Source organism: Egretta garzetta, unplaced genomic scaffold (assembly GCF_000687185.1).
Source record: "Egretta garzetta isolate BGI_Z169 unplaced genomic scaffold, ASM68718v1 scaffold325, whole genome shotgun sequence".
Classification (NCBI taxonomy): Eukaryota; Metazoa; Chordata; class Aves; order Pelecaniformes; family Ardeidae; genus Egretta; species Egretta garzetta.
In genome coordinates this window covers 2,193,657-2,208,197 of record NW_009259833.1, presented here as the reverse complement: position 1 = coordinate 2,208,197, position 14,541 = coordinate 2,193,657, and the positions used below count along the sequence as shown (strand labels likewise).

The 14,541-nt window shown below is 49.2% G+C and overlaps 1 protein-coding gene across 1 annotated transcript in view; it reads right to left on the bottom strand.

Annotated features, from left to right (window-relative positions):
• The window catches only part of BLK (BLK proto-oncogene, Src family tyrosine kinase), a 48,267-nt gene extending 43,142 nt beyond the window's left edge, over positions 1 to 5,125 (bottom strand). Inside the window, exon 1 of the mRNA XM_009639914.2 lies at positions 4,863 to 5,125. The gene's annotated coding sequence lies outside the window, so the exon portion shown is untranslated. The remainder of the gene's footprint in view (positions 1 to 4,862) is intronic.
• Positions 5,126 to 14,541: the final 9,416 nt, after the last annotated feature.

Here is a 14,541-nt window from a genome sequence, read left to right as displayed (position 1 = left end):
TTTTTTAATGCCTTATTCAAAATTAGAAGATGAGCTTGACTTTCAGAAAAGAATATTCAGACTTCCCTATGGTGCTCAAAGGAGATAGAAACGTGGCAGAACAAGGCCAAACCTTGCAGCCAGGTCTATTGCAGAAGTCATTACTTACAGCACAGAGGTGATGGGGCTGATCCACTCTTAGGTTACTTCATCTTTGATCTTGTCTAATTCTGTTGCATCAGAGCCAGAAGAAATCTTATTTCCTCAAGCTTTTCGCTTTGCCAGTGTCCACATTCTTACTAACATCAGCAGGATGGGTTGATGTCCATGCAGCACTGCATTTAAACAACCAAGATTTCTTCCCACCTGGCTAAGACCTCTCTTGTACGGAGTCCCATGTTCATGATTCCCCTCTGTGCACAGTTGTTATTCATTGGCAGCCCACCCAGCGACTTTTAGACAGAATGGTTTTTTCCACTTTTCCACCAAAATTTCCAAGGAAAAAAAAAGCATTCCATGGGAAATCACCACCCTTGAAAGTTTCTGTCCCAAAACCACCATGCATATTGGCATCTTTCACTGGAAAAAAATAATTCCCCATGCAAGTTTGCTATATTAATGTCTCAAGCAGCTGCGGTTTTCTTCCTGTGCTTCTAAAATGGTGAAGGCCAAATACGCAAGAGACATCCGGGAAAAGCTCTTGAGATAAAAGTTAAGTTAAAGCTTTTATATAATTTTCTCTGTTTGCTTGGTATGACTTTATTTCTCCCTCCTTCCATCACGTATTGAGGGCGATGCCTTGATTTTTCCGTACATCAAATTTAACCTCTATTCAAAGCCTACTTCTGAAGCATCATCATCCCATACACATTTTGAAATGTTCTGCCCCAGATTTTAATGGTTTTCATGGTTCCAAGTCATTCACCATTAGCAGCTATTCACATAAACGTGGATGCCATCATGGCTCGGGTGTTGGGCTGGGCTGAAAGAAATCCTGCAGATCCTTTGCCTGCAGCATTTTGTCAAGGTTTTTCTTTCCCACCCCAGGATTTCACAGAGAAGAGGGGAACCTTCTTATGAGGACACCTTGTGTAACCTGACGGTCCTTCACCGCCAGCCTTTATAACACGGGGAAGCACAGAGATCTGAGAAAAGGGGAGGCTGTGACCTTCTGTGTATGAGGATACACCATGATGTAGAAAATTGGGATCCCAGGGACCTGGGCACGGGGCCAATCACCTCTTTCACCTCTTGGCCATAAGGACCTTTAAGCAGATGGCACAAAGAATTTTTTCGACCAACCTCCATCCTCCAAAAGTGTTGCATATTCAACAGTCAGTAAGGCAGACCAGACATCCCCAAAACCAGAAATTTTTTTACTCTTCTCTCCTCATTAGGTAGCAAAGGATTTATTTGTAAACCATGTGTTTTCTATTTCTGCTCTGTCTCTGTCTCCTACGTGCCTGACACACAGGACCCGAGGGGTCCTGCACTGCTGCTTTTTGATCAGCAACACATTTCATGGTTTCCAGAGGAGCAGAAACGATCAGTGAGATTTGGTCAAATTTGGAGAATAATTTCATGAATACGCAAATAAATAAAGAGGGGGAAATGCAGGAGAGAGATTTTGAAAAGCACATTTCACTTCAGAAGTTAGAAACTGTTTGCAGGATGGCAGACGAACCGCTAGAAAGTCGTTAATCTGGTGGACCTATGTTGCATCTGGGAGACTCCCTAACTTGCGCTTCAAAGCTTTAATGATGGAAATTCCCACTGCTCCCCATCAGTCTATCCCAGCCCTCCCATTCCCAAAGCCTTAAAATGACTTGCTAACGATCAACACTCATTTCCTTCACTGCAAGACCTACAACCGCTTGTCCTACCCATGGTGGACAAGAAGTTTATTCCTTCTTTCTTAGCAGTGGCTCCAGCGCATGAAGCAATATTCCTTCTTGCAAAAATTCCTCATTGATCACACTTTCCACACCTTTCCTCAGCTGTGTCCCTCTCCTTTGAGCATTTATAATTGGATTTGGAAGTTTGAATAGGCAAGCCCACAATGTTTTCCGAATTAAAACTGACCAACATTAACAAAGGCAAAATTGCTCTGCAAAACCACAGAAGCATTGTTCTCCGGCTCAGTTGCAACATTTTCTTGGAAAAAATTATAATTAGAAACCTATTTTTTATTTCGACACAAGAAGCGGCTGTCTTTTGAGTTTTCTTTTTGGTGGGGATATTTTTGGCTGGCCAGCAAAATGAATTCGCGCGGATTTAAGCCTGACATGGAAAACAAGCTGACCTGTGAGAAGTGCATGGCTTGTCCAGCATGAAATACTGGAGGTCTGGTTTATGTTCGTATTGCATATGTTGCACCTTAGCATTAATTTTAAGCAATAGCTATGACCCTGTATATCCTGTTTCGTACAGGGATGCACTTCCTTGAGTTTCACAGGGATGTCCAGCAGTACTGCCACTTCTCCCACAACGAGCAGCAGCACCCTGAGGCTGTAATCTGTTGCCAGGACCCCTGCCAAGGGGGAACTGCATCCTTTTTTAATCCCCTCAGCTACTTCTAGTCTTGCAATGTGGTGCTGACCTAACGAGAAAGCAGACTTGCGCCACAGAAAATGAAGATGTGCATGGAAACTTTGGGGCGGCCAAGGGCTCCGACAGGATTTAGCCCCAGGTATCTTGCAAAATTCTTGCCCATGATTGAACCACATAGGCCTGCAGGAAACGATTGACTACAGGGGAGCTCACCCACATGGAGTCAACGCTTGGTTGCCGCCAGAGTCTTGTCAACCGTGGAAGAGCAGCGAGGAAACTCCCTTTTTAACATAAAGAGAATGGAAAGAATGAGGGGAAGGAAGGAAGACAAATAATGTTGAATTCATGGTCCTCCCAAGTGCTCCTAGTCTGCTCGACACAGTGCAGTGACCCCCATGAAATCCATGGTGACCTGTTTCCTCACCTGACCGAGATGACAAAAAGCCTTGTCTTCACCTAAATATGGCCTCACAGCCTTTTTGGATTCTGATGTGTCCATAAAGGTACCACTGAGAAATAAAGGCTGAAAGGTCAGTCGGGAGGAAAGTCAGAAAGTAGAAATAAAAAGAGCTGATATCCTTGTCTAAAATGGACGCACTGCCCAAATTGTGCAGAAATGGGATGCTCAGCCCAGGATATCATGGGTTTATTTAACAGGGGCTGGGGAGCACAGCATCTCAGCTGAGACCCCAGGGTATAAGTGCATGCTAGAAGACCCCACGCTGATTAAGCAGAACACGGAAAGTCATTAGAAAAGCAGATAAAGAAGAATCAGTAGCACCTTTGCGAAATTTTCACTTAAATATGTCTTGGGTCTTTCCTCCTCCATCAGAAAATGCATCCTTCGACTTTGTAACTCCCAAGGTGCAGCGATAGCCCTATTTTGGCAGAACAAAGCAAGAATGGGCCACAAGTGTTTTTTTCACAGATTTTTGTGCATCAGTTTAATGATAATGCTGCAGGAGGCCTGGGAGAAAAAACAAAATGTGGGCAAGAAATCACAAGCCCTCAAATCTTCTTATAAAAATTTCTTAAATCTTGACAGAATGACTAATGGAGCATATTAATGAAGGTGCCTTTCCTGCCCTACAGCTGTCCTTTTTTCTTCTTAATTTCCATCTGCCTTCTCTACTCCAGCACACAGCAGAGCAGGGACCATGTGTGCGTGATCTGCATGCAGCGGGAACCATCGCTGCTGACTCTGTACGCACCTTGTCCTGATTTTGCACTTTTAAAGATCCATAATCAATTAAATATCACAGCAGCCCTGCAAGAAAGGCAATAAATGCCCCCATTTCACAAGCAGGGTAACTGAAGCACCTTGAAGAGCTTGGGCTTGCCAAGCATTGCTGTCCGCAAAGCCCCAAGCAGACACCTGAGGAGGTCTGAGATGCAAATACCCCAGAACACCGAAACTGTTCTTCCCTTGCCAAAGAGGCACAGCAAACAAGGTGGCTTCTGAGATACCCAGGCTCCAAGTTAGAGCGCTGTGGAATTTTGAGTCTGCCCTAAATTTTAAGCAAGAATGAAAGTTACGGACTTAGTGTAGACTCTGCATGTGTAGGGATGGGAAGTGACCAGGGGAGAAGCAGTAAGTCTACCCTTTCTATAACTGCCTTGGAAATCTCCAGCTTGTCAGAATCTTGTCCACAACCAGCATTAACCTGCAGCTGGTTTTACCAGTTTGAGCGGAGGAGCTGGTGAAAAAAGAATCTTACCTCCAAGGAGACCATCCAACCCATCTGTGGGGCAAGAGGAAGCAAAGACCCTCAGCCTCAAATGTGCCTCTTGGCAGAAGGGGAATTAAAGTCTCAATCCTTCTTTGCACCGTACGCAACATCCACAGGTTCAGATCAGCAATGGTTTCTGAGTTGGAGCCTGAACATCCAAACTTCCACCTCCCCTTAAATTCTCTCTCATCTCCAAGGAATTCAGCTGGCAGAAACTCATTCACCCCTTGCTATTTAAAGGGCTTTCACCTACCTTTTCTTTTTTTTTTTAAGAGAGAGAGGTTGATCTGTGCTCAAGAGACACCCTAGGTGGTCAACGTCTGACTTTGAGCATCTGTCCCACCTCAGAGAGCGCCCTGATTTCAGCACTAAGACACTGCCATAAGGAAAGAAAGAGATGCACCCCGCTCCATTCTGTAGCAGCCCATTCCCTTGAACATCCCATTTCAAATTTTTGAGGGCTTAATTACCGCCAGTCCATAGACAATAACCAGAGATGGGTCAAATCTTTAAATGCTCTAAGGGGATGCACCCAGTGGAGGCCCGGGCAATAAACAGGCGGCAGGAATGAAGCGAAGTTGCTGGAAAAACATTTGCACTTACCTGGCGAGTCCTGTGTTCAGATTAAATCATATCCTGCTCGATCCTAGTTGTCCACCTGAGTTAAAAATCCCTTGCAGGGTGCGTACTTGAGAACATAAGCTCTTCTTGACAAGTTTTAATCCTTAGAGCACGTAGAAAGAGAAACCCTAATTCTTCTTGGCGTTGTCAGTTGACTGCTGTTAGTGGTTTCCTGTCGACAACAGCTGAATGACAAATCGAACTGGTTTGTTACACTTATAGCAATTACAGACTGGTAGTATAACCACACGGCTCATTTAGCACTAATGTTAGCACGTTTTCTACCTTAGAAGAGCCGTTACCCGCAAAGGCTCGGCGGCCTATAAAAAGTACCGTCCCGCTACAAACGATGCCCCAAATTGCTGTCATTCAGGCTGGCGTGAGTGGAAAGTCACCCCCTGGAGCCATAGCGTGTAAAACTGGTCTGAAAATGGGAGGGGAAATATGGGTCCTTGAGTCTTCTAGGTCGACCCATTCAGAGCTAAGAGCGGTCTGAGCCAATAGCAGGGGTGGAGATATTTATTGCATGCCCTTAACCTTTGGGAGAGTTTATCTCCAGTCAGGTTCTAGTCTGAACAGTTTCCCCTTTTGCAATCATCTAGGTTACGGTGTTGTAATCTTACTCACTTTCCATTTGAGGTTCTGTTTCTGCTTAAAATCTCATCTAAAGAGAGTGGTCATGCTCCTCCTCAGCGCTGGCTGCTTTTTGGCAACGGGTACAAGACGGCTGATGCCATTTAGGGCACGGGGGAAGAGAGGTATGGGAGACAGCTGACAGCACATCCTGATATCTCTTTATCACTTGTATGTAAGATCTTGTAAGATCTGCCTTCCTTCAATTTTGTGCAGTTAGCTACATGATGTACTGCAAAAAGCTTTGCCTGGGCTGAGCACCCCGTGCCCCCCTGGAGCTGCTGCAGGCAGGGATCAGCTCAGATCTCACTACGCTGGGCTGTTCCGGTGCCTTCTATCCTCAAGGCTCTTTGGGCACAGCTTTGTTTCCAACCATGTAATACTGTGAAGCCCCATCGTTCTCATTCCCACCCTCATCAGCAGGGTTTCAGACCCACCAACCCACCTGAAGGCCAGGAAGCTGATGTGTGTCACCGACTGATCCCGCTGGATTTTGGATAGAGCCTCTGCCACACCGAGACAAGCAGAAAGGCAAGGCAGCCAAAGCTTCATCAAACAGGACAACAGGGATCCTGCCTGAGGCTGGCTGAACGATGGGCTGTTCAGCAACTCTTTTTTGAGATGAGAGATGACAACTTTATGCAAGAGAAGGTTGAATCTTGGGTCTCAGTCTTGCAGCTTTAGGTAGCATCGTTAGCTGATGGCTGGCTGGGGGGATGGGGACAACCTCCCACCTGTGGATCTCTCTGGAATAGTGGGCATCAGGAGTGTTGCAAATGTTTGATTTTATGGTTCATTCACTAGGCTGAAAAAACAGCACAGCAGAAGAATCTAAAAAGCAACAACGCTTCACTGGGGTTGGACTAGATGACCTCTAGGGGTCCCTTCCAACCCAAAACATTCTATGATTCTATGATTCACTCGCTTTCATTTTAGTGCCCCCCAAATAGGTCAGTTTGGTCCAGGAACATGAAAAAAAAGAAAAAAAGCAGAAGAATCTAGCAAGCAACAGCGCTTCACATTTTGTTTTCATTTTAATGGCCCAAGAGGGGGTCAGTTTGATCCAGGAACATGAAAAAACAAACTGCTGGGCTGAAAAAGAAAGTCAAACCCAATTATTCGTCTTTCATTTTTTGCCCTGAGCTGAAGTTATTGTCCAGACTCAGTTTGTCAAGCCACCAAGCGTTGAAGTAAAACTGTGTTTTCTGACAATCAGCTACAAATCCTGGAAATTTCACCCAGCTTTTGTCATGGCAGCGAGCAGAAACCAACTGTGACACTGAGGGGGGTGACAAGGACAGGGACGCTGAGGCTTGTCTCTTCATCATTCATTCATCCCAACCCAAAGGAGGTGTCTGAGGTGGGCTTTCCTTACCTTTCCCTCCCTTGGCTCAGGAAGCTAAGGAGATGAGTGTAAACAGGATTTTTTAACTGAAGTTTGGGGAGATGGTGTCCACCCAAGATGCCTCCACTCTTGTGTTTTTCAGTGAAGATGCCTTACTGGGTAGCCAGGTAAGATCAGAAGGGGAATTTGGGGTTCACTAGCAGTTCTGGAAAATAATTGACAACAAATATTTTGGTGAAAATGAAACTCAAGTCCTTTTTCCAGCAAAGTAGAGGATGAGCTCACGAGGATGGAGCCAGATTCTTCTCAGTGGTGCTCAGCAACAGAACAAGAGGCAATGGGCACAAACTGAAGCAGAAGAGGTTCCAGTTGAACGTGAGGAAGAACTTCTTGACTTTGAGGGTAACAGAGCCCTGGCACAGGCTGCCCGGGGGGGCTGTGGAGTCTCCTTCTCTGGAGATATTCAAACCCTGCCTGGATGATATCCTGTGCCCCCTGCTCTGGGTGAGCCTGCTTGAGCAGGGGGGTGGGACTGGATGATGTCTGGAGGGCCCTGCCAACACTTGCCATCCTGGCATTCTGTGATTCTGTGATAGAGAGGCGGAAGAAACTCCGTATCAGTCCTGAGATTTTAAATCTCAGAAGCAAATTATGGGTTGCCACAGTGAATTGGATTAGCAGGTTTATCAAAGGAGAGTCATTTCAAGTCTTTGGAAAAGGTTTTTATTTTCTTTAGAAATGATTTCTAGTTCTTCAGGGCTTGGGAACTTTTTTGGAGTTGGAGGGAGGAATAATTCTCTAATTCAATATACACACTTGGAGAGTTAGTTTTGGAGTCACCAAATTGCTTTCTTTTTACCTATGAAAAAAAGAGGTGGGCTGAAAATTTCCACCATGATTTCAGTAGGACTTCAGGCGCAATTTTCCTTTGCTTTTGTCTTTGATGTTGATTCACCTGGGAGAAACCCATGGAGAAAATATCGCCGATACCCCAAGGCAACACACAATGTAAAAAAACATCGCAATGTTCCATGACGCTGAAACTTAAGAAATCTGATTTCCTCTCGATGGCTTGGTGTTTAACACCCTGCTGGTGCTCACTGAGAAGCTTTTGCTCTAGTGGACTTAGCCTCCTCATGCCTTTTCTCAGCCACCTCTTTGCATCTTTGAAACATCTTCTCCTTTACCGAACTCAGCTAGAATTCACCAGAAAGCTTACAAGTTTTTTGGTGGGAGGGGCTGATTGATGGGCTAACAATAAAATTGGTTTGGGAATTCATAGGAAAACAAAAATACCAACCTCTGAAAAAATTGAGAAAGAAACCCAATGGCTCATGGGGATGCAATTTGAATGAGGAGGGTCAAGGTTAAGAACTGTTCCAATTGGTGGTGAAATATTTACAGCCCCTTGCCTTGTCCTTGAGGCACTCCACATGCCACCATCTCTCCCCTGTGTCCCTACACCACTACTCTACCCCCATCTACATGCAGGATGTATGGTCTAAAACCCAGCGTCCCTCTTGCTTTCACCTGTTTTACGCTGAAACAGCCCCCACAGTTTCTGCCACATTATTCCAGATTCCCAGGAGCCCAATTCCTCCCCGTGCCACGTCCCAGGAATTGTCAATCTGCATCACACTCCAGGCTGGGCCTGAAGGCAAGTGTGGACAACCCTTTCCATGTGAAAGGCAACTCCTCCATCCCAGTATGCACATCATTTCAGCAGGGTGAGGGGTGGATGTTCAGCATCATCCAGGAGCAGAGCAGGGCCAAACTCATGGGTGCTGGGGGCTTGTCCTTGCAGTGGGCTATTTCCCCCATGTTGCTCAGAAACCTTGTGCCATCCCAGCTGGGAAAAGACATCTCTTAAACAAGCTGACCCAGACTAAACAGCAGAGCAACACTGAGAAAGGCCATTCCCAGGTCCCTCAGTGACCCATGGAGATGAGCAGCCAGGTGACCACAACCCTCTGCAAATGATCCGTGTTTGCATCCGTTCCCTTGGGGTGACCCGGGGACAGCATTAGCTGGAGACCTGCTGCCCTCTGTAGGTGCCTCTGCCACATTTCCAGCTTGACTGGCTCCCAGGTGGCCCTCCAGCGACACCAGAGGACTTTCCTGGTACAAGACCCTGTGCAGGGAGTGGAGACTGTGCCTGGCTAGGACAGGATGGTGATGGTTGAGAGTACCACAGCCTCCTCTCCCCATCCCAGGGCAGGCTGAGCCTCAGCGATTTTGCTTTGGGGGAAAGGCATTTATTTGGTGACCAGCTGAGAAGCAACCATCTATGCTCCTCCCAGATGCTCCCAGCATGTGGTCCCACAGAATGGCCATGCTTCCCTGCCAGGAGGCCCAGCTCCTCCGTACTCTGTTGGCTGGGTGCCTACAAGGAGAAATTCCCCAAAGCCAGGAGTCAGGGCAAGAAGCAGATTGTTCCAATCCAAGCGGCATTGAACTGTTGCCGTTATGGAAGAGGAATGGCCATTTCTGCCCATTTCTGGTGGAACAGAGGCAGCTCAGAAGGTCCAGATGAGATTTAGCTGGCTATAGGGCACATCTACCTCGTAACATTTGTGGTGCTCAGATTGGCGCAGGAGATTTGAGTTCCCAAGAAAGTCTGGAGGGAATTACCACTACAGCAGGCAATTCCCATCTTGGGCTTTGCACAACTTCATCCCAGCAAGGACCCAGGCTTGGATCCAAGTGTTTCCAAGGTGTCCTCTGGAAAAGGTGCTTTGCCTAGGGATGCTATGGGATGTAGCTCTTGGGAAGCGGCAGCATCTGCATCTCTGAGCGGAACAGAAAGGCCTTGCTTCATTTGAGAAGAAAAAAATAATGCTAAACCATAGGTACGGGCCGTGTACCTATCTAATCGCAGGTGCCTGCTGCAGGTGGTTGGGGTTAGAGCCTCATCACTGGGAGAGTCGCTGCTCTTCAGCTGCTTCCCACCACACGTCTTTTGGGTGAAGACAACTTAAAAAAGGTAAATTCAGGCCAAAACCCATCCAAAACCCATGAGGAGACTTCAGAGGGACCTGGCTTCAGCCTTTCACTGGTGTCTTATGGCAGCTCATTTGAAATCCATTACACAACTAAATTAAAAGTAAACATTTACAGAAGAGGGAGCGGGTGGCAGTGTGTGGTCTGTTACTGAGACGAGATAGATGTCCAGCCTTGGTAGTGACGCCTCTGCTTGTAAACTAACCCTGCTAGATCTGGTCTCTGGCCAGCTGACCCTGTCTGGCCATGTCCATGCAATTAAATGTTCTTGGCTATCAAATCTGGGTGGCTACATCCAACTTGTCTGTGGGGAAGGGACCCTGGTCTTGCTCATTCCTCAGCCACATCCCAGGATTGCCCGTCCCACCTCAAAACCAGAGCAGGGACTGTGTTTCACCAGGGTCCTGTGCCCATTCCCATTCCCTGATGCCGTCTGGTTCATCGGCATGGACCCAGTTTTTGTTTTGATGAGGAAACATTGCAGGAAACGTTGAGCCACCCATTTGCTGCTAAGAGCTTAAATGCAGCTGTAGGTCTGTGTCAGATGGTTTTAGCATGAAGGCAACAACACTTCCATCTCCCTGGCCCCCCTCCATCATCAGCGGCCCCAGGAAGGGCGGGTGCAAGCCGTCGAGAGCTGATCACCAGGCTGAGTTTGTATACGCACATCTGAAATCTGACAAAAAAGGGTGCTGGTAAAGCAAAACAAACAAAAAAAAAAAGTAAAAAAATTGCATTTGCATCAGAAATGTGAAGATGCTGTTCCTCTCTCTTCTGAGCCTGCATTGCTGTGTGTCCTGGGGTGCCCACCTTCTCCCGTGCTCAGTGCTCTACAGACACAGCATCCAAATTCCTGGGGGGCCCTGGCTGGTGTTTGAAGGGAGGTGGGAAATCCCAGCCCTATGATGTGGTTTGTAAGGCCTTCATTGGGATGCTGGGCTCAGGAAAGGGCTGAAAACCTCTCCCTGATGCCCATGGGGGAGAGGAGGGACAGTTTAGGCAGGAGAAAGGAAGGGTAAAAAAAAAAATAAATAAAAAGGAGGCTGTGAGGGGGTTTCTCTTGCAAAAGCTGACTGTGGGAAGGGGCCGGGGCGGTTAGGTGTCCATTAACCAACACTTAACCCTTCGCACCACCAGGTTCACAAAGATGGCCAGTCGTCCTGAGATGCCAGATGAGCAATAGCAGCACATGGGGCCAGAGGTGTGGGATGCTTTTGGGAGCTGTCCCCAGGCTTTGAGGGGTTGACCTTCAGTTCCTGGTGAAGGAACCAAACCCCCTCTGCCCCCTGCCTTTGCTTCTGGCCCCGAGTCAGCCAGCAGCTGGGGCACATGCCTCTATCAGCCCCTCCGTGGAAGCAGTTAAAATGGTTTCCAGCCCCACTGGGGAGATGTGGGAGCAACAGGCGCTTTCCCAGTACAAAAGGCAGGCAAAGGCTGGTTTCTGAGCTGGTTTCTGCCCAGGGATGGATGGTGCCAGCAAGCAAGTACTACAGAGGTACCCACCCCAGGGCTTCCCGGAGACGCTGATGCAGCCTTGCAAAATTCCCCTCCGCACGCATGCTGACCCCCGGGCAAGCCGTGGCATCTGGAAAACGTTATCCCCAAACTCTCCTGAGTACCAGAGGACCCCAAGCTCTTTGGAGAAGGGCTCAGAGCTCTCCGTGGCGTGCAACGGGAACAGCCACCGGGACACCAGCCCCGCTTCATGTCGGGAAGAGCCACAGGCTCCTTTGGGAGCACAGCAGCTCTCCGGGAATCTCCCGCAAGTCTTTTGGGTCCTTGCCCTCACCACCTTCATCCCTGGTACCCCTCCTCCCTCGTTTGGGTGCCGGAGTCGGAGGATGTTTAGGACCCAGGCTGTGCAGCTCCTCCCTTTCAGGTCTCTCCAGGGTTATTGCTTGGTGGGAGGTAGGTTCAGGGCTTGGTGGTATGAATGAAAGAGAGAGAGGAAATCTGGACTGAAAAGCTCAAACTGGAATAGCTCGCCCGTCTCCAGGCAACAGGCCTGACGCAACCGCTGGGGAAAAAAAAAAAAAAAGTCCCTTAAATGAAAAAAAAAAACCACACACACACAGAGATTTCTGAAGCGAGACAGAGAGGAGGATGAGACAGTCTCCTGAAGGCACTGGTGACACCGCTCTGCAAACACCAACTTGGAGACCCGAGGCGGCAGGAGGGAGCCAAGATGTCTGTGCCATCGTCCCTCTGACTCCGTCCCCGGTAAGTTTGTTGCTCGCGTTGGCTCGGCGGTGCTGGGTCTGGAGGGGAGCACAGCCACCCTGGGGACACCCCACTGCACCCAGGACCGGGGCTGCCTGAGAGATGCCCGGTGCTGGAGGGGACCCCCGGCTTTTCTAGCCCCGCGGAAGGGGGTAGCAGCAAGGACCAGGTCCCTGGGGAGCATTGGGGTGGGAGTGATGGGGACCCCATGCACCGTGAAGTTCAGTGCTGGGGTCTGGTGTGCCGGCTACGGCATGGGGGGACTGGGGGCTTGAATTAACCCTCCCCAAACACAATCTCCTGCCTTGCCAAAATCCCCTGGAGATGGCCAACACGGTGGCTCCCCATTGATTGGGACGGGCTGGAAATCAGGGCAGGGTTTGAGTCCTCCTTTACAATGAGGCTTGTGGATTTTGCTCTCAGCCAGGAGTGGTGGTGGGGGGGAGACTCACTGCCTTTGGGGGGATTTTTTCTGCACTGGGTGGGGTGTAACAGAGAAGAGTCTGGCCAGGTTTTGGGATGATCACCTGTTGCTCCCTCTGCCCCCTCCCCGAGATTTCCAAGAGCCCTGGGAAGGTTTGTCAGCTTGTGCAGTGCAGACATGATGGGATGAAGCGTGGTGGCCTCGCAGGGCGTAGCTACCTTTGATTTTTGATTCTCACTGTGCACCGAGCGGAGCAGGTTTCCACCTGCTCAGGTCTGGCCCTTGCAGCTCACGTTAACACCGAAGCGGGGGGGAAATAATAATAAAAAAAAAAAATCACCCAGAACTTGTTCAGAGCCCTTTATAACAGCTTGGGGCTAATTGCTAAAATAATAGCGTCAGCCCACACCCCTCCCAGCACAAGCGCTTGTGCAACCCCAGCGGGCGCACCCCGATGCGATGCGCACCCCGGCACCCGCGCCACCCAAACACTACAGCCAGCACCCTCCCTGCTCCGTGCAGACTGACACCTCTCCCCAACGGGCACCCGCGCAGGGCTGAGGAGACCCCTCCCTGTTTTCCTGTATTATTCGGCTCTTCGGAGCTCTTCTCCACCAGGGACCCCAGCAGAAGGAGGGGGTAAAATGAGTGAAAACCAAAAGCCTTGTTCCCAGTGAGGACCCATGTCTGGCTGGTACCGCGCTACCTCGGCTTTGTCTGCTCATCCCCCGTATCCTACGGACTCCCCACTTTTCAGCGGGAACAAGCCTGTTTTGGCTGCTGTGGGTTTTCTCTCTGCCAGCCATCATTTCAGCCTACTGGGGAGCTGCTGTTTATTTGCACCTCAGGTCTCCTCCGCTTTCAAATGTCCTTTTCAGTGGTACCTCTTCTTTGGGGGAAGGATCTGTACAACACAAAAATAAAGCAGAATGTGAGGGATCCGGCATCTCCCGGGCTCTGAGCTTGCAATAGCTCCGCAGCCATTAAGTGTTTGCAAAATGTAGCAGAGACACTGCAGAAAAAAAAAAAAAAAAAAAAAATTAAAAAATAAATAAATAATAAGCAGCCTCAGGGGAATGTAGCCTTTCTGGGGGAAGGGACTGGGGGTCTGTTGGCAACCAGCTCACCTTAAATTAACGTTAAATAGCAAAGCGGAGCTCAGCCCCGGGAGAGGACAGGTCTGAGTCCAGAGGCTGTGTGATCACTGCTCGGGCAGCCGCCAAGGCGGGTAATTGGATGGGACAGGGAGCATGTAAAGGGGATTAGGGGATCTCCGGGGGGCTGACCCCGCTCCCCCAATCGCTTTAACTTGGAGCCACGGGGTCTCGTGTGGGAGCTGGCCCTGGCGCTTCTCTCTGCAGGGGGGGGAGCTCAGTGCTGGGCAGAATGAAGCCCAGCGAAGCCAGGAAGAGGTGGGTTTGGTTTTGGGGTTTTTTTGGTTTTGTTTTTTTTTTTTTCTGAAAACATACCCTTCAGCCTTCCATGCTGCATTGAGGGAAAAATAACTCCCTGTGCCAGTCTCCTGGGAAGAGAGCATTTCTCAGCCTGATCTGGCTCATTCCCAAGGAGTCCCAGCCCTTTGCATTACCCCGGCTGCCTGGGCACAGAGGTCCCTGCCGGCTCCGTCTGCTCCTTCCTGGCTGAAACGCGGCAGTGCTCGGGGTGGCAGCAGGGAAAATAAGGGAAGGAGGCGGCTCTGCCAAACCACAGGTCCTTCGGGGGCATCTTGGGGGACAGGTTAGGCATGCCACCTCCAGGAGTAGGTCCCAAAACCTGCTAGGACCCTGGGGCAATGCATGGAGAAGCAACCCTTGCTCATAATCCACGGCTCCCTTCACCTCAAGAGACCTTACCAGAAGATGACTAGGGTGGACAGGGTGTCTTCTACTGAGAGGGTGTAAACTTGCCTTTGCTGCTGCTGCTTAATCCCTTTCCCTCTAAGAGTAATTATACCTGGATTTGGCCGATGGGCTGAGAGCATTGACCCCCTCCAGCTTCCCAGCTTGCAAATGCTTCCCGCTCACTGGAAGGGTGGTTTG